Source organism: Megachile rotundata, chromosome 12, assembly GCF_050947335.1.
Source record: "Megachile rotundata isolate GNS110a chromosome 12, iyMegRotu1, whole genome shotgun sequence".
Lineage (NCBI taxonomy): Eukaryota > Metazoa > Arthropoda > Insecta > Hymenoptera > Megachilidae > Megachile > Megachile rotundata.
Genome location: NC_134994.1, coordinates 2,041,871 through 2,061,148, shown reverse-complemented (window position 1 = coordinate 2,061,148; position 19,278 = coordinate 2,041,871). Strand labels below are relative to the sequence as shown.

The following is a 19,278-nucleotide window of genomic DNA, read 5'->3' as shown; positions in this document are numbered from 1 at the left end:
AATAAATTTTAGCGCCCGTCTAAGGAGTACCAAAGTCGTAAACGTTAAGCAACTAATAATAACGTGCGAATTTTTCGCGAATAAATTTTGATCCAATCATCTTCTGGGGGAATCATGGTTCTTTAATTATTAATTGCAATTTTGAGTCGAAAAAAAAATGAATAATCTGTTCATTACATAGAAAGTAGAATCTAATCATTTTACCAAGATCTTTTATTTTGCATTTCATTGTAGCGCATATATGTATTTTAACAAACACCAATGAAACGTACATTATGTTATAATTTGCTATTGTAGTTATAATTTTTCGTTTTATGTACATGTTTACATTGGGTTTTTGGAATCTTAGAGTTCTGAAATTTTTTATTTTTAAGGTTTTGGAATTTCTCCGATTACCAGAAATTTTGAGTTTGTAAAATTTAAAAACTAGAATTTTCGAATTTTGAGATTTTGAAATCTTGGCCCTTTGGAATTTTTATATTTAGGGTCTTGAAATTTCAAGACTGTTTGAAATTTTGAAACGCTTTTGACTTTCGGTATTTTTAGATTTTAGGATTTTTTAATTTTTGAACTTCGACTCGTTGGAATTATGTAACTTTGAAATTTAAAAATTTCAGAAATTTGTCGTTACTTTTGAAAATACAAAAATTATCATTTTATGGTAGTAAATCTAACAAAATTGCATATAAATACAATGAGAATAATTAAGTTTGTATCAAGAAATTCGTTTTCACATAAAAAATGATTTAAAAGTAGGAAATTATTTTTACATGATAGTAAAATTAAAAAAATCATTTATTACATGATTGAAAATATTATGATTAAATGTTTAAACGTTCCCCGAGGTTTCCACGTCACAGCAAGATTTATTCAATATTCTGGTTTTAACATTAAAGCTTCCAAGATCATCATTCCTAAAATACCAAACTCAGAAAGCCTCGGTCAGTATGAAATTGAAACGTATTCTGCTTTTATTACGCTTTCTTCGGTATTTATTTCTTTCTCTTCTTTCGTGTCGAAGATTACTCGCTTCGCTAAAAACCTCCTCTCTTCTTGGCTTCCGAAATCATCCCGAACATCTATTTCCGGCTTTTTCTCGACCCTGGAATTTTTCGGACACACCGTGTATAGATTTTTGGCAGAGTTCTCTGCTTCTTTACCAGTGACTTTTCGTTCCTTAAAGTATTCTTTATACACAAACGCATCGTGAACGTAGTTTCTTCTCTAAATCCAAAACCTTAAATATAAATTAATCAGTAATATATTCATCTATGCCAGTTGGTGAGGATTCTCTAAAAATGACTTATGATTATGTATTATGCAATTTTTGTATTTTGTCAAGTATAAATAAATTTTATTATTTCCTCCCTTTAAATCAATTTGTGAGGTACAAAAATTTTGTTCACAGTTACTTCATTATTGTTATTACTTCTAGTAGATTACAATAAGTAGGTAGTAATTGTTACACTCTTTGGTTCAAGATCCTATATATGTACATTGCTCAAAAGAAATATGGCATAGAAAAATTTTAGGCAAAAATTGGCCAAATTTGATTGATGATAACTCCGTGAAAAATCATCGCAAAGTAATGCTCCTTTTTTTAAATTAAAGTTTGAGATCTCTACTTTAAGACCCTGTAGTTTGATTTTAGATTGAATGCATCCCTACTCACACACAAATACATACAAAAGAAGGCTCTTGTCAGAGCCATATGATGTGCAAAATCTGTCCAGCAACCTCTCCGAGGTGCATATCCGGGTAATGCTAATGCCGGCGGTATACGCCATAAATGCAAGGGTTTCTTTAAAGTTCTGTATCTTTGCGGGGAAAAATGGTACCCGTTTTTCACGTTCTGAAATTAACGATGAAGGTTTGGACTTTATGCTACTGTAAACAGTAGTATCAAAAAAAAATGTGGCAAGTCCATGCATTTCGTCAAACTTTGTAATTTTCAATATTGCAAACATGACCTCACATTTACGGTGTTATTGTGGCAGGAATGCATCAAATCTAAAATCAAACTACAAGGTCTTAACCTGTTAACCGGGGAATTCCCTTTTTAATTACGCAGCGTACAACGAGCGCGAACTCTTTCACTAGAACGTACTTTCATATTATTACTTTTTTTTTATTTAGAACATATCCACCACTTTCAATAGCGAAATGATACTGATTTTCTCCGTGTCTTAAATTCTTGTCGAAACATGTATCGATGACTAATACCTTTGTTGTACGAAACTATACATCCCACTCGTTCCAGGGCGCAATTATTTTAAGGACGTATTTACATGTCCTACCCGTACACGCTATGGTTTACGTTTGACGTATTTATACGTCCCGCCCGGTTAACAGGTTAAAGTAGAGATCTCAAGCTTTAATTTAAAAAAAGGAGCATAACTTTGCGATGATTTTTCACGGAGTTATCATCGGTCAAATTTTTGCCTAAAATTTTTCTATGCCATATTTCTTTTGAGTAGTGTATTATACTGAATCATATTTATAATACAATGCGACAAAGACTAATTTCCTAATCATTTAGCGGCTTTAAACTAATCTTCTCTCCAATAATTAGTTTTCTGTACTCGCTGATTCAACATCCGCAGTTTCACACATCTGAAAATTTGGTGACATCAAACTAAAATCTTTATGCAATGAAATACGACTCACTATAACATTATCAATATTTCAGAAATATATTTAGTTGTACGATGTGGATTTTGATTTTTCTCTAAAATCTTTGTTCAATCCGCATCAATGTCGATCGGTCCATTAGAATATGCCGCATTTTCTAAACACAAATGAATGACTTTAAAACATGAAAATTGGTTATGAACAATACTATTAAAGATTACATCATTTCCACAAATAGTACATATCTTTATTGTAGTATCTGGTGCGTTTTTACCGTTCTGATAATAGAACAGTATGAAACATTATTTCCGTAGATCAAATTTGACAAACGTTCATATTTTGCCTTGTAACTAATCTTCTATTGCATTTCTTTGCAAATGTGCAACGTAAATGTATAAAATGAATAGAGCTATAAAATTAATAAAATAAAAAATTTATTTTTTGCTTTTTGTAATCAAATTTCTTCATTGTACTTTTTAAAAATATTATACGTCCACGATATTATATCATTTCTCTTTAACCCTTTCGCTTCGGCAGTCCTGTCCGCCAAAGTGTCGTCACCGTACGGAAGCACGCGCCAGAAATGTGCACAGTGCGCGTGGTTTTTGTATATACATTTTTTAAGTCTTAAATAATTACTATGCTTAATAAAACAATTGTTGCTCTAATATATCATGTATTCCTCACATTTTAATGTGAAAACAGTTAAACAAAATTATATTAGTTACTCTAAAGACATTAGACTAATTACAGTTGACAAATTCTTAGCTATTTACATATTTACAATTTTTTATTCTTAAAAAAAGAATAATATCTTGAGCCGATCTATTCTTAATTCTTATAGAACACGATATGTATTCGTAGAAAAATGAATATAACCCGCAAGATCCGATAGATATTTTGGATGCGGTTTTGATATAACACCAAAGAGTAGGTGTACTTTATTGATATATTGGATTAATCGAATATATCAATAAAATCAGTTCAAAACGTTCTGCCGATAACGAAGAATTTTTCATTGACCACAGATAGTACTTGTATACACATCATGTGGATGCCGGATATATCCGGCGCTCGAAGCGAAAGGGTTAAATAAGTTCTTCGAGTACAAAATATTTATTTACTGTTACTTCCTTATTACTCTTACTTACTAGGAGCTCAGAAATATATTTTTTTTTTGATAATTGAAGATATGTAACAAAACGTTAACACATAGGAATAACGAATTTCATAATGTGTACCATAATATACCATCATTTTAGAATTAATATATAGTATGAAAGCTCTAAATATTGATGGTTATTGACAAACACTATGAAGTTTCTGAATTGTGCAATATATAATATAAGGGGAATAACTCAAATCTAATTGATATGAAGTATTATATGTATACAGGTCACTCAAGCATTGATTATAAGTTTGTCATTTTTAAACAATATTTTGATCTATAGCAAAAAAAAGGTTTATGATACATTCTTTTAAACACGCTATATGTCACATTTGAAATTTTAGAATTTTGGAATGTTGAAATTTCAGGATGTTAGAAAGTTAGGGGTTTAAAAGTTTGTTTCCTATATATTTTAGAATTCTAAGAATTTGAATTTTAGAATATTAAATTGTCATTACCTTTTTAAATTTTTAACTTCTGAGACGCTAGAATTTTGATATTCTGAGTATTTGAGACATTGAGATTTTTAAGCTTTAGAAGTTTGAAATGTTAAAAGTTAAAAATTTTAAAATAGCTAAATTTTCAAATCTTTGGACGTTAGTTTTTGCAGTATTGGAGTGCTTAGTTTAAAAATTTTTAAATATTGAAGATTAGAAACTTTAGACATTTTAGGACTTTGAAATTTTGAGATTGTAAACATTGGGGAATTGAAATATAATACTTTACATTATTTTCATAATGTGGATCTCTCAAAATGATTGTTTACAGAATTGGATTTCGACCCGAAACGTCTAGAAAATCCGAACTTGATGGAATCATACCTTTATCGACACAACCAATGTCACTTCTACCCAAACTTATTATCTTTTTCTTTTCGTCCAGATTGTTTGAAATCTTTGAACTTCACCTGAAAAATTTTCGAGTCAGTAAACAAATGGGGAATAAAACATGTATGTAATTCGCTGTAACTGATGATAAATATCGTCTATTAACAAATTTTAAGAGTATATCAAATAGACACAAATACTGTTTTTTCCAAATCGAACAAGATTTGTTGGTAAACTGCTCGGCTTATATCATATCACACTCGTAACGCTTCCTACACTTTAAATATGATAAATCTGCTTCTATTTCTAGTATAGAGAAGTATTAGTAATCTAGTACATAGGAGGATTAGTATCTTAACACGTTCCGTGCCGGGCCGTTTTTTCAAGACTTTCCAAGTGGGGCGCGTACGCCCCACGTTTTAGACTTGTGTTTTTTTGTTTTGGCATATGTTTTATTATGATTAAAATAGTTCAAAAATCATAATTATCAAGGAAAGGGTATACATTTTAAGATGCATAATACAACAAAGCAATAAATTTATTTTTCTAGGAATTAGTTTAACAAATACCTGGCTAAACATTACTCTATTAAGTGACTTGCATGGCCTGAGCGGAAAGTTCAGCGTGGGGCACATACGCCCCACGCGGCATGGAACGTGTTAAATTTAATTCTACTTGCATTCAATGAAATTAACAATTACTAAATACAGAGTATTAACATTTCAACTTTCCTACAGTAGTAATTAATTTGCATTGACTAATGTGACTGTTCAAAATTATCAAAATAATCATATTTTCATTGTTGAAAATTTCATTTATATTTCGGATATTGCGAAACAGACTTCTAACTTTTTTTTTCTTCATGTCCGGATTTGCATCCGAATCTCCGAACTGGAATGTGTGACACGCCGGATTTTATATTGTGGTAAGGTGGCAACCTCGCTACCACCAAACCCTCTCTATTCCCAGAAAAAAGAACGAATAATATGAAACACGTCGTACACAAACCACAACCTGTATGAGGGGAATGGATACCAAGAAGGGGTATTTACGTTGACGGTACGTTGACGGTACTGTAACGGCACGGTTGTGTATAAATGGACTTTTAACGCTCTAGATCCGCGTCCACGTGCAAACGGCGCAGACTCGAATGATTCGTTCTGTTCCTCTGGCAAAGATGTATATGCCAGCCAGAAGGCCTTCAGTCTGACGTTAAACGTTCAATTTCGCGGATGGTTATTGCGTCGCTTCGACGGTCCGAAACACCCACGCGTTTATCCGAAACGCTTCGACACCGAGTCGTTTCGCGATTTCCTTTTATCGACGTCTTCCGATCAAACGGTTGCTAGTGTGCTCCGCGAGATATTCGTTCAGCTCGTTGGGGTATCGATCAGTTTATCATTCCCATAGAATCTTCTTTGAAACTTCCGACAAAACTTCTCTAATCTTCTTACAGAATATTTTCGTAACTGTACTATGACTTATGCTGGGAAAGTGAGCTGACACGGGGTCAGCATACTTTTTAAAGGTTTCTTTGAAATCCATCTTAGTGCCGGTATAAACAATATTCAGCTGTTATATTGAAGTTAACTTTGTAATTATTAATTGAGGTAAAAATAATTTGTATGATTGTGATACCACACGCTTAATTGTTCATGAAAGGGGGTATAATTAGGATTATAAGCGAACAAATGTCTGTGTAAAACATTCTTGATATTTGTACCGTAACTTGACAAAACTGATTTATGATGGGGTTGTTTCTATATCTTAGCACGATTTTTCGCAGTTTGTTTAAGGATTGGGTTAAAGTTGAGATTATTTTAAAGATTATTTGTAAAAATCATTTTAGAATTAATATAAAAAAAATGTAATTGCTATGCTTGTATTAAATTGATAATTATTAGCTTTACGAAGTATAATTGAAGTAAAAATTAAAATCTGATTATAATATAATCTGTAACATCACGCGTTTAATTACTCAGAAAAGGGAGTATAATCAGGGTTATGGGATAACAAACATTTCTGTATTTTGGAATGGTTTTTGCAGTTTGTTTGGTGATTGCGTCAATTGTTCGATTACTTTAGTGTCAGTATAAAGAAAAGATTATGTTACAGTTGCAGAAACTTGATAGTTATTAGTTTTATGAAGTTTAGTTGAAGTAAAATTTAAAATATGATTATAATGTGATCGCCACTCCATTAATAACACACGTTTAATCGTACAGGTAGAGAGTTTAACTGAAATTATGTGAAAGAAAATGTCTTCATAAAATATGCTTAACATTTGTATTGTGATTTATATAAGAGGAGTGATTTGTTATGGGATAATAACCTAACATGTTTACCTAAAGCTTGTTTAACAGCTACGTTGGAGTTGTTCGATTATTTTAGTGTCAGTATAAAGAAAAAAAACCAGATGTTAAGGTAAATGGTCCCATTACTGGACATGTAGGAATGTGATTGTTTAAAAATAGCTATTTTTTACTGATATAACAGAATTATTTTACAAGGTGATTGATCGTCGGATATTGGCCCGTCTAAAGTTGAAAATGCATAATTAAATATAGAAAAATTAAATAATTTATTGAAAAATTATTTCGTTTATATTTTTCTTAGTACTTTGTTGTTAACGCTGTTTATTAATCTGAGCGAATTATTATTATCTAACTCTTACATTTTTTCAAAGAAGTATGATGACTTAAGAAATAAACATGTATTTAAAAATCAGTCTTATTAACACTAGATTTATGCAACCCGTAAAAATGACGGATCTTGGATTTCTTATTTTAAAATACGAAAATTATTAAGAAGCTTTTACCAAACTGTATAAACTGGTTTATGTATTATTCGTTAATTATTTAATTTTATACTTCAGTTTCAATTTAAATATAAGTGGTTATTAAACGTGAATAAATCTAGTGTTAAAATCTGCAACTAAACTTGTTACATCTTAATAACACTTTAATTAGGAAACAAATTTCGAAATAGTAAAGAAATAATGAATAATAAAATATACAGTTGACTACTAATACGGACATAATCGCTAATACTTACATTTACCTTTAATTGGAGTTAACTTAATAATTATTAATTATATAAAATTTTGCTGAAGTAAAAATAATTTGATTATCGTATGGTACATAACATCTCACATTTAGTTATTCAGGTACCAGAGTAAATTAAAACTATGTAAAAGTAAATGATTAATGATAGCAAGTATGCAATATTGGTATCTAAATACTATAGACGACGTTATCGTTTCTACATCAATGAAAGGAAGGCGCAGCTGAAAATTATAAAATGTTGGCAGTTATTCATTAACACATCGAGTGCCACGTATAATTTAACGGATACAAGTATTATGAAGCAGGTTGAAGAATTAAATTCTAATGATTAATTATAGTAAATTGCTATCAGGCTATATTTATTACATTTACTTTTCTGGTAATTAAAAGCATGCGTTTGGTGATGGATCATTAACGACTTATGTACAATAGCATCCAACGTGCTAAGAGAATACTGAGATTACATTTTTGCTATCCCCTACTTACAACGAGTCAATACCGGAAAATAAATTAAATCTTATCATTATTATTCTGTTACTAGGATAGTTCATACAGATTACGGGTGATTTAAAGTTTTTCTCGGAGAACAATGTTGCATATAGTCAAAAATCAAATTTAAATATTTTTTCAAATATTACGTTACAAAAAGCATTACATATAGCAACACCGAATTCCAAAATAAAATCCATTTTTAGACTATGAGAGAGTAGTAGAGGCAGCTGCGGCTATAAAATGCGTTTGCGTTATTTGTAGAATATGTTACAGGTATGATATTTTGAATAGAAAATTTTTGCGTGTTAATTTTAGCTAGAGAAATCAGTTTCCGATCGATACAATTACAGCCTCGGCGAAAAGTTACAAAACTCGACGATTTAAGGAAATCTACAATCATTTCCACACTGCGTATCCTGTAATAGGCCGTTTTAACCGCACAAAACAGACTCATTATCACTTAGATGATATATAGTATTATGCTTTGAATTGCTTAATTGCAATTTAAACAATCCTCTGTTGAAACGTTTAGTAATATGAGATGAAAATTGTAGATTCTTGTAATATTCCTAAAACCAAAAAGATAAAAATCTTTTATTTTAGAGAACGAGCATACGGATCTAAGGATATCACAATTTCAAGAATACGGTGTGACACAAAAGTAACGAGACTAGTGCAATAAATCATTGTACCTACAGAATCAGTTCTCCGTGACATTATCACCTTCAAAGTAGTCCCCTTCAGCATTCACACACTTATGCATTCGGCGCTGCTATTGCTGGTAACAATTCTGGAACGAGGTTTTTGGAAGTCCTTTCGGACGATTCTCCGTTTTTGCCTGAACCTCTTCAACTGAGGTGAAATGGGTTCCCTTTAAGCAAAATTTAACTTTAGGAAATAAAAAAAGTCGCATGAAGCCAAATCAGGCGAATAAGGAGGATTCCCTATCACAATAATAATTTTGCTGGTCAGAAACTGCTTGACAGATAGTGCCGTGTGAGCGGGTGCTTTGTCCCGGAGCAACAGCCATCCATCGCTTCACAACTGTGGCCTTTTTTTCCTAATTTTTTCACGAAGTCTTTTTAGTATTTCAATGTAATAGTGTTAGTTAACAGTCTGACCACTGGGAAACCACTCAATCATTACAATTCCATTAATGTCGAATTTTGATTTTGACATGCGTTCTTTTTTGGATTTTGGGGATCCTGAAGACTTCCATTGCATCGACTGGCGCTTACTTTGTGAGTCATAGGTAAAAATACATGTCTCATCACATGTTACAATAGATTTCAACAAATTTTACAAGAAACTTGATGTTTATTCGCTGTTCGGTTTTTACGTTAGACATTTTTCCGGCAGAATGCAGTTGCACGTGTTCACTAAATAACGCAATATTTCCAAATGGTATGACCGATTCAATCGAAATTGGCAACATGGATAGAGGAGGTATGTGGGATGATGCCACAAAAACAATTGCTGCTAATTCCATTGTTTTTTCAAGTTACAGACCTAGTCTCGTTACTTTTGTGTCACACCTCGTATAAGAACCCAGGGATATTAAAATTTTAAAATATATATGCTTCTAGAATATATATGATTTTAGTGATGTATGCTGGTCTAAGAATATAAGGATATCCGAATATAGTAATTGTAGAAATCGCAGAATTCAAAAATCCTTGTTACACAGAGATACTGCGGATATAGGGATTACAATGATGTAGAGATATAGGAAATCTAGAAATCTCGAGAATACAAAAGTTAGAAATCATAGCGATATATAGTTCCGACGGATTTATGAGTTCTAACAGTATAAGGATTGAAGGATGTCGTAATCCTAAGGATAAGGGAATCCTAAGAATATAGGTATCCTAAGGATATAACTATCTCAGAGATGTCGTAAAGGCATACAGAAATTACAGGAATTTAGAAATTCTAAGAATATAGGTGTTTTAGAGATCCTAGGGATTCTAGGTATTTAAAAATCATAGAAATATAGATGTTTTGGAGATCCTGAGGATATTAGTTATTTTCAAGATTTTAAGACTACAGCTATTTTCTATATCTTAAGGATGTAAACACCTTTAGGAAATAGAAATACAAAGTTTGGTGGAATATATCAATTTTCGAAATATAGTGATTCGGGATATAGTTTAGACATTCTGAGTGTTTAAAGGGTTCTAGGAATATCAATGTTTTAAAGATATATTACATTTAGATGTAGCTGTTTTCAAGATCCTCTAAATATAGTAGTCCTGGGTAAAATAATATAATATATAAGAATTCTAAGAACATATACTAATTCTTGGGATATAGAGATGTAGATTATAGGGTTATAGAGGTAAAGGGATTTTACAACTGCCACGCATATAATCATCTTAGAGGTATACAAATCCTAGATACATAAGCACCCTACATATCTAGAGATGTAGAAATGTGGAAAAGCTGAGAATCTAAAGATATAGGGATTTTATTAAAAAGTTGAAGACTTGCTTTCATAATTAATAATTTCGTCGATAAACTAATTGATAACTTCTCACTATAACGCAATTAATTATTTATCATTATGAAATTTTGTTCTAGTCTCTATAGAACAACATCGACACAGTAGCATCGTAGACAGCTCTCATTCGTAATTTTGTTCTTTTACACTGAGCTAGCTCATTCAGAGCAGGAAACTTTTCGAAAAAGTACCCCAACGAGTTAAATCGTTTGTCACAAGTCGTTAGTCAACCACACGAATACGTGAATAAGAGTGTGAAATCGCTTAATCGTCGCGACATCGGATCACGACGAAGAAGCGAAAGAACAATGGTTACATTTGAATCCGCTTCGAATCCGATGAACTCACGATTGATGTTGGTGCAGATTGTAGGTCGTTAACCTTCTCGAGTGCCTTCAAATCGTTGATGCATTTTTACATTTTGAAAAGCTGTCCAGGATTATTGACCTCATCGAGCAACTGCGAAGTTCACTTTTACTCGACGAAGCATGAAACTGCATCGTGCCTTTGACTTGGGGTTCGATAAATAAATAACCCCCTGCTGGTATATCGTTATTGTCGTCGCGTTTATTTCTGGACAAATCACAGTGGTTCGTGACATTATGATTAATAAGAATCGTTGCACGGGCTAAACTTTAGGGCACCGCTTTTAACTTGCTTTTTATAATCAAATAATATTTGAAAAATATAGACCAGATAAACAATTTCGAGTACCGGAATTTATTGGTTCAAAAGTTATGCGTTGTTAAAGTTTGGTATTTGATGACGTATAACTATCATAGCTCTTTGAAATTTTTTTTTAATTTTTGTGCAACAAATTAATTTTTCGATGAAGAAAATTAGTTATATCATCAGCACTGTTTTTATTAGTACAAACAATTTTTTTCGTTAAATAATGTAATGTTGCACAACACAAATGCAATAATTTTAATAGTGAAGAACGAAGACAACCATTGTTAAAATGCAATAAAAATATAATTTTTTAATCAAAATATTTCTAGTTACTATAACAATAATATTCTTGTTATTAATACAAATTTTTTTTGTTAAATAAATAATGTAGTTCTAAATCATTCACACAGTATCGTTAGAAGTGATTGGTAAAAAATAAAAATAGGCATACAATTATACAACTTTTATAATATTCGTGTTTCAATCAAAATATATCCAGCTACAATATCAACAACATTTTATTATCCAAAAATTGTCTTATGAAACCAAATAGTACAATTTGTATAACTCAATTAGTTGCTTTAAAAATAAAAAATATTTAAATAATTAAAATAACTGCATTAGCAAAATGTTATTAAAGCTCATAAAAATTTTACTGGCTAATGTATCTGATTTCAAGGAAGATTGATGTGCACGAATGAATAGAAAAAGAAAAATGATTCGTTTTTATCGATCGGCTTGTAGTACGTGTACACGCCTGTAAGTGAAACCAAAGCAATATCAGACCAGAGATAGATGTCTTGCCCTTTATTTTTTAAGCGATCGATACTTTCGAATCAATACATCGGCCATAGGCTCAGCTTCTTCGTGGGTTCCTTGTTACATGACAATTTTGCGTACGCGCATTCGATTGCAGAAATACATTAATATCTTTAACGCTATAACCACTGGTGTTAAATGTTCGCTTATTATTTAATTGAAAATAAAATGACAAAATAAACAATTGAAGTGTGAGTTAACATACATAATCATTCTTTATCTCAACCAAACATGTCAGATATTTCGAGAAAAGCATGGAAAAATTTGTGATATAAAATGTGAAAACTGAAATTTATTATTTTGAGTAGTTGGTAGTTCTAGTGTTAAATTTTGCTTCATATTTAACCATTATCAAATATATAAGATGCAGCAAATAACTAAAAACAACCCGACAATAGATACAACATTGTTTTTTTTAAGGAAAATTTTCTTAGTTACTTTGGAAGCATTTATTCTTGTTTTAAAAACTAAGTGATGGAATGATCGCAAACTTTTACCTGGTAGTGTACTATTATCTACTTTGGAATAAAAATTTGGATAAAATCAAATCTTACTCTTCCATAATTAGTACAATTGAATGATTAGTACAATAGCACAAATCAACTTGACATTGTATACTACCGGCTTCTTTGAACATTTTTTAATTTATAAGCTTAAAAATACGGAAAGTAACAAATGCTCAATTTATCGCTATCTGTCATTCGCGAACTCCTAAATTTTGAATTTATAAGCATTCAAATTTAGAAACTCAAATATTTCCAAATTAATTTTTCTAATTCTCATAATTTCTCGTTATTTCGAATTATTAAATTTGTTTATTTATAAATCTTCATATGTCTAAATTTTAGAATTTGGCGTTTTAGAAATTTTTCAATTTTAAACTTTGAAAATTTGCAAGTTTAATAAAGTTATTTGCAAACATTATAAATTTAAAAAATTTTCAATTTGGGGATTTAAAAACTTGAGAACTTGGAAATTTAAATATTTGGAATTTTAAAAATTTTGGAATTTAAGAATTTGAAAATATAAAAACACATAAAATTGGAAATCTAAAAATTCAAAAATTTGAATATTTGAAAATCTGGGAAATTATTAGCTTGATAATTTGAGAATTTGAAAACCTAGAAGTTTAAAAAATTTATAAATTTGGTAATTTCATAATTTAAAAGTTGAGTTAGGAATTAGGAATTTATAAAGGAAATTTAAGGACTTAAAAATTTTCAAGTTTATTGTTATATATAATTTATGTTTTTCGATAGGTACACAAAGAATATCTGTACAAATCTGTACAAATATCTAACTAAAATAAACTAGTCGTTTAATTTAACACTGAAACAAGTAGCCATTAACTGTAGCATCCTATTTTCAAGTGAAAATAAATTGAACAATTAAAATTCATCAAGAAACTTCTAGAATCAGTAAAAATAGTAATTTATTTATTTGATACATATATGTTTATTTCATACTCATCAAGTTTGAAATTTATTTGCTTCAGTAATGAGCAGTATTGTCTATAGAAATATAGACAGTATTTTTTTCCACACTGTAAGGATTTAGAAAAATAGGATAGAAAAAAGTTATACTACAGTTTGCCAGCAACTTGATGACCTGCATCAATGTTTTATATTTACATTATTTTTCGAGGAATGTGGACGATATTTTTTATACATATATATATATATATATATATGTATGTATATGTATATACATACATACATACATACATACATATACATATATATATATATATATACATATATATATATATATATATATATATATTAAAATATATATTAAAATTAAAATATATATATATATATTTTAATGTCACATCAAAGTACGTGTCAGAATAAATTTATTCATGTGCATGAATATGACTTTAAAGATAAAGCATGGGTAGAATACTTACATTGTCGCTACAAATTGATAGAATTACATATTGTATTCAATACGACTTTCATTAGTAAGAATGCATTTCTGAACACTATTAATTTACATTCCTGGTAATACGTGCTAATGCCGTACATGATATAGATGCACATTCTTTATTTATCTCAGTTTATGAGTGGTCTAAATGTTTTGATGGTGTGATATAAACAATATCTTCACTGTGACGCTATAAAAACAGATCTATAGCTAATAAATCAAGAAATTTTACAGGTCATTTTATAAGTTCATATATTCCACTTCATTTACTATGGTATATATTGTATTGTATTGTATTGTATTGTATTATGGGAATTCCTATTGTGTTGATAATAATAAGGTTGATGATTTTTTTGGACTTTTTACCATGTAAACTTCTGCTGAAAGTACGAACCAAATAATATATCAACAATCCCACACCAAGCATTACTTCTAAATTTTACTGAACAGTTTCTTCTTAATTTCTTGATAAATTGTTCTAAATTGTAATATGTAGTTGTAGTAACAACATACTAATCAGATCAATATTACAAGATGTTCAATCCATTTTTGTCATTTCTGCCTTTGAAAGACCATTGTTATGCACATGATTGAATCATGTGTAAGTTTAAAAAATAATACGTATTTACAAATTTTGGTTAGACGTTTTACTTTATATTAATGTACATATTGATATTTTTTTGCTTTATGCCATTAATATGCCATTAATGTTATATACATGTGCAAATTCTGAAATAAATTATGAGATGAAATTAAAGTTGTTAGTGTTTACGTCGTAAATATACGATTTGATGAACTATTGTATGTATATATTCAGTAATAGTTACAAAAAGAAGAATAATATAATAGACATATGAAATATGCGCAACGTCCTATTTCTATTAATTCCTCCAAATTTACATACATAAAGTTGTCGAATGTGCCAAAAAATATTTGATACAGAACTTGAATAGTTTTTAATGCAAATAATATAATTCGACGTAAGAAGCTTGAAGCTGGATTTCAAATTCATTTGTGAAAATTTCACAGATTGCATTGTACATAAAAATTCCTTCTTGAAGTTTTTTTTAATTTCTTCTTAAATTATAACAAATTATAATTCAGAATATTTCGTTTATTTCTTTTAATTTTTAATTTTGTAAAGCCTTGAAGATCATAGTCATGCATCTTCAATGAATTCATCTTTATACATGCTTTCATATGCCATTAAAATGTATGTAGCACTTCATTCAATAAGTTAAGTTCATCCTCATTTCTCGAAAAATAATGCGAATACAAAAATTTGATACAGGTCATCCTGTTGCTAGAAGAATGTAGTACTTTTACTCTCTAAATTTTTATTTCATTTTTACTGTATACAAGATAAACACTAATTTACATTATCACGAGCACTTCGTGTAGTGCATGCAGTGACTAGGTGTTAGAAAATATAGTAGGTTAAATTTAGTGTTACAAGATACAAAATAAGCCTTGATGTTTCCAGATAGAGTAAATAAGATTTTATTCGCTATCGAAATAACTGAATAACGAACAAAAAGTGTACTGTGATATTTCATTTCATCCTACTGTAACATCGTATGGCATAAGTTATAATAGATTTATTATTTCTTTTTTTTTTTCTTTTTTTTTTAATTAATTTCGTGTATAGTACGTCGATAGAAACGTTCATTAAGCAAACTGTTTGTTAAAGGGGGTGACAGTGCACGAGACAGAAAATTACGTCGATTTTTACTCTTCGGAAGAATATAGGTACCATTGATGGCCAGGGTACGATTGTATGCACAAGGCAGCGTATCAGCTGCAAGTCAATGTCGCATTCTATATCTAGGGGGTTGATTAAAGTGATGAAGGAGCGGCTTCGATAAGGCTTAGCTTGATCGACGTCGATTAAGTTCTCGTTTATAGTTGGTACGTCTTGCCATAGCCACACTATTCAATTATTCTTGATAAATTACGTAGCTAAAGATTCAAGAAAATATTAATCGATCGTTTGTCAACGAAAGTTGTAGTGTAAATTGTTCTGATTCTTGACAAATATTTTGTTCGATTAATTTTAACTCCAGATTTACGACATTTAATCAACACATATATTTCAATTGCAACAAAATTATAAAAATAAATAACGGATAATACGTAAAGTAGCTTATACAATGATTCTTTATCTCGACGAAAGTTAATATACATTTTGGCAAAAACTTCTTAATAATTGGCGTAAATGAAAATAAGAAATCTGAGATCTGGCATTTTGACAAACTCCGTAAATGTAATGTTAACTAACATATACAACACATTTTCTCAAAATATTCTTTTAAAGCAAAATATCAGTTTTTGATGTTTTTAACCACGCCGCACATGACTAAAAAATCTGCAAAAATTAGGAATTATTAGCTATGCCAATGTGTTATTACAATAACATAAAAATATTGCCTCGATATCTTCAGCAAAAAGTCGTATCTTTCTTTCGATTCTTTTGCGGGCTTTCACTTTTTCCAAGTACAGTTTGCAATTAAAAAATCTGAAAATATTATGCAATATTCGCTATTTGGACCCTGATGTTTCAAAATTATTTTCAGAGTGTTTGTACGTCATTACACATGAAAATCAGGCCGAAAACCGGAATATCGATTTTTCACGATTACTACCCCCTCCGATTGAGATAAAGAATTGAAACTTGGTGTGAAATGTTTTATTTTTGAATATGCTATCGAATGACTTGATGAGTGCTTTATTTAATTCCAGAGCATTTTTGACCATCTTATTCAGCTGGACCTTTAATAAATTTTAGGATTTGAAAATTTCCAAGTTCACATATGCAATATTTTATCCGTTGTTATCCAAAGAAAAACTACGTTATATTTAACTTAGGAATTTAACATAATAAATAAAATATTTTCTTAAGTGTATACAACATGTATAAGGTTCGCTGCTATCGAAAAGCCTTAAATCAATCACCCACAGGTATAATTCTACTGTATTATGTTTCTAATTACATCATTATATGAAATAATATTTGCGATATAATTAATAGATATAACATTCACAAAAATTATAATATACTGCTAAAAGATTTCAAAGCTTTAAAATTTATTGAAGAATGCTATTTTAATTTTAAATTATTACTTTTGCGGTGAATGAGATCCAACGTGCTATTTAGCTTAATAATTTAAAATGAAGAATTATGGTTTTGAAGGATCTTTGAACAACAAAAAAATGAAAAAGTGCATTATCAGCTTTTAGTCCTTCTAGTCGCCCTTTAATAGTCATGTAAATGGTGATAGAAGGGGTGCGAGCGGTGACGCAATGACTATAATAAGACAACCAAAATGCCATCGGCGACGTGTTAGCCGCCTTTTATCGTGAAAAGAACGATTAACCTTTTAGTATATACTTCAGTCTTTTTAATTTACCAGCTTAGTTTCGGCAATATGTTTAGAAAATTACGATGCCAACAAAATTTTTGCAGTCTTTTACAACAACAGTGAAATTCAAATTTTGTATATTATTTTGTAATTGTTTCTATTACTGTTTTTGTTACACTGTTTTGCATAGAATATATTAAAACGAAATTCTTATTTTTCAAATCATTTTTACCGTATTGCTTCAAAAATAACTTTTCTAAGTTTTGATTGCAAGAATCTTTACTATATATTTTCTTAAATTTTCCTCGAAAATTCTCTGCATGTACAGTCCAATACATTTGTCAGATTTCGTTTTATAACCAAATTTTCTAAAAATAAAATCCAAAGTTTTCCAAGTTGAATCACTAAAACGAATTCATGATCACAAATTTTTAAAAGGAAGTTAACATTAACATAACTTCTCTAATAGTATGGCGAACGAGAATGCCTAAGGTGTGGAAAAAAAAGAACGGCCTAACTATATTTTGCGTCAGAGTGCTTTTTGCGGCTAAAAGTTCTCTCGAATAAAAGTGTACCTACGTAAATATATCGCGTTTGTAGCGGAGGCAGTACATATCTGCCAGCTTTGCCACATCGTGGAAGCCCTTTAGGGCTAAGAAGAGATAAGAGATGAGACAACGTGGTTCTCGACGTGTCCGTCCTCGACCTAATTCTCGTGGCAACGAAAACATAACTAGTCCAATATCCCGCACGGAACCGTCTTCACCCTTCGATCAATCAATCGACATCTCATCAAAGTGCTCGAACGTCGAAGAACGACTACCTGAAATTCCCAACGACATCTCCAATTACGAAAATTCCAGTGTTAATGAGCATCGTACAAAATCAGAAAGGTATTATCTTGCTAGATGATGTAGTACATCCATTTTACTAATCAGTGGGTGACGTCGTTTAATATGAGTACCTTTTGAAAATAAAATATGTATTCTTTTGTAACCTACTGAAAAGTACAGGATACAAATTTTAGTTCCTTCAAATAAAAATGAAAATTATACAAATACGCAGGTGAAAAATGTGGGACCCAGTTTAGTTGTTCCTAAAACTTATTTTTCTGTATTATTTTATACATACGACATATATCTATTTTTTCACTGCACTTTGTGTGGACCCACCGATAACGCTTTGTGCACTTTACCGTTAAGTGTATAAAATGATCTTGATCCTTATTTATACATATAAAGTATTATCGGTGGAATCATGAACATTACGACGCTGGAAAAATAGATTTTAAGTAAGTACTCAGTTTGTGAAAAAATACAGAAAAATTATGTTTCGATATTAAATCATTATTTATCAAGCTTCAATTCACAATCCCCCACATTTATAAATAATAATAATACTATAACGGTGAAATAGTATCAGTTACTTGAATCTTTATTATTTAATGAAGTATTAGAAACTTTTAAAATCTATCGCATGCACTGTAACAAGATGTTCACGATGTTATAAATAAGAATTTTCTCGTACACAGTAAGAATTTCAGAAAATAGAAAGTCAGAAAGTTATATTAAATTTGACTAGTAACACGATGAGCTGTGGGTGGCCAAATTGCTATACTGAAGAAATTGCTTTTTAAAAATATACAACAGACGTGACTTAATTAGTTTAAGGGGTAAAACCACTCTAGGATTTTCAAGAAAACAATTTTTTTTTGCCTAAACGATACCTTAGAGTCATAGAAACACAATGCCATTTGATTTATAGTGGAAAACAAATTTTAAAAGATTCTGAGTACTGAGTACTCATGTCGCGTATTGCA

The 19,278-nt window shown here is 30.3% G+C and overlaps 1 protein-coding gene and 1 long non-coding RNA gene across 12 annotated transcripts in view; both read left to right on the top strand.

Moving 5' to 3' along the window:
* Positions 1 to 19,278, top strand: part of RhoGEF2 (Rho guanine nucleotide exchange factor 2) — a 100,316-nt gene that overhangs the window by 66,041 nt on the left and 14,997 nt on the right. The window lies entirely within an intron of this gene.
* Positions 687 to 18,053, top strand: LOC143265491 (uncharacterized). The gene is made up of 4 exons (XR_013040104.1): positions 687 to 6,236; positions 15,843 to 16,008; positions 16,840 to 17,058; positions 17,929 to 18,053. It is a non-coding gene; the product is annotated as an uncharacterized LOC143265491 (long non-coding RNA).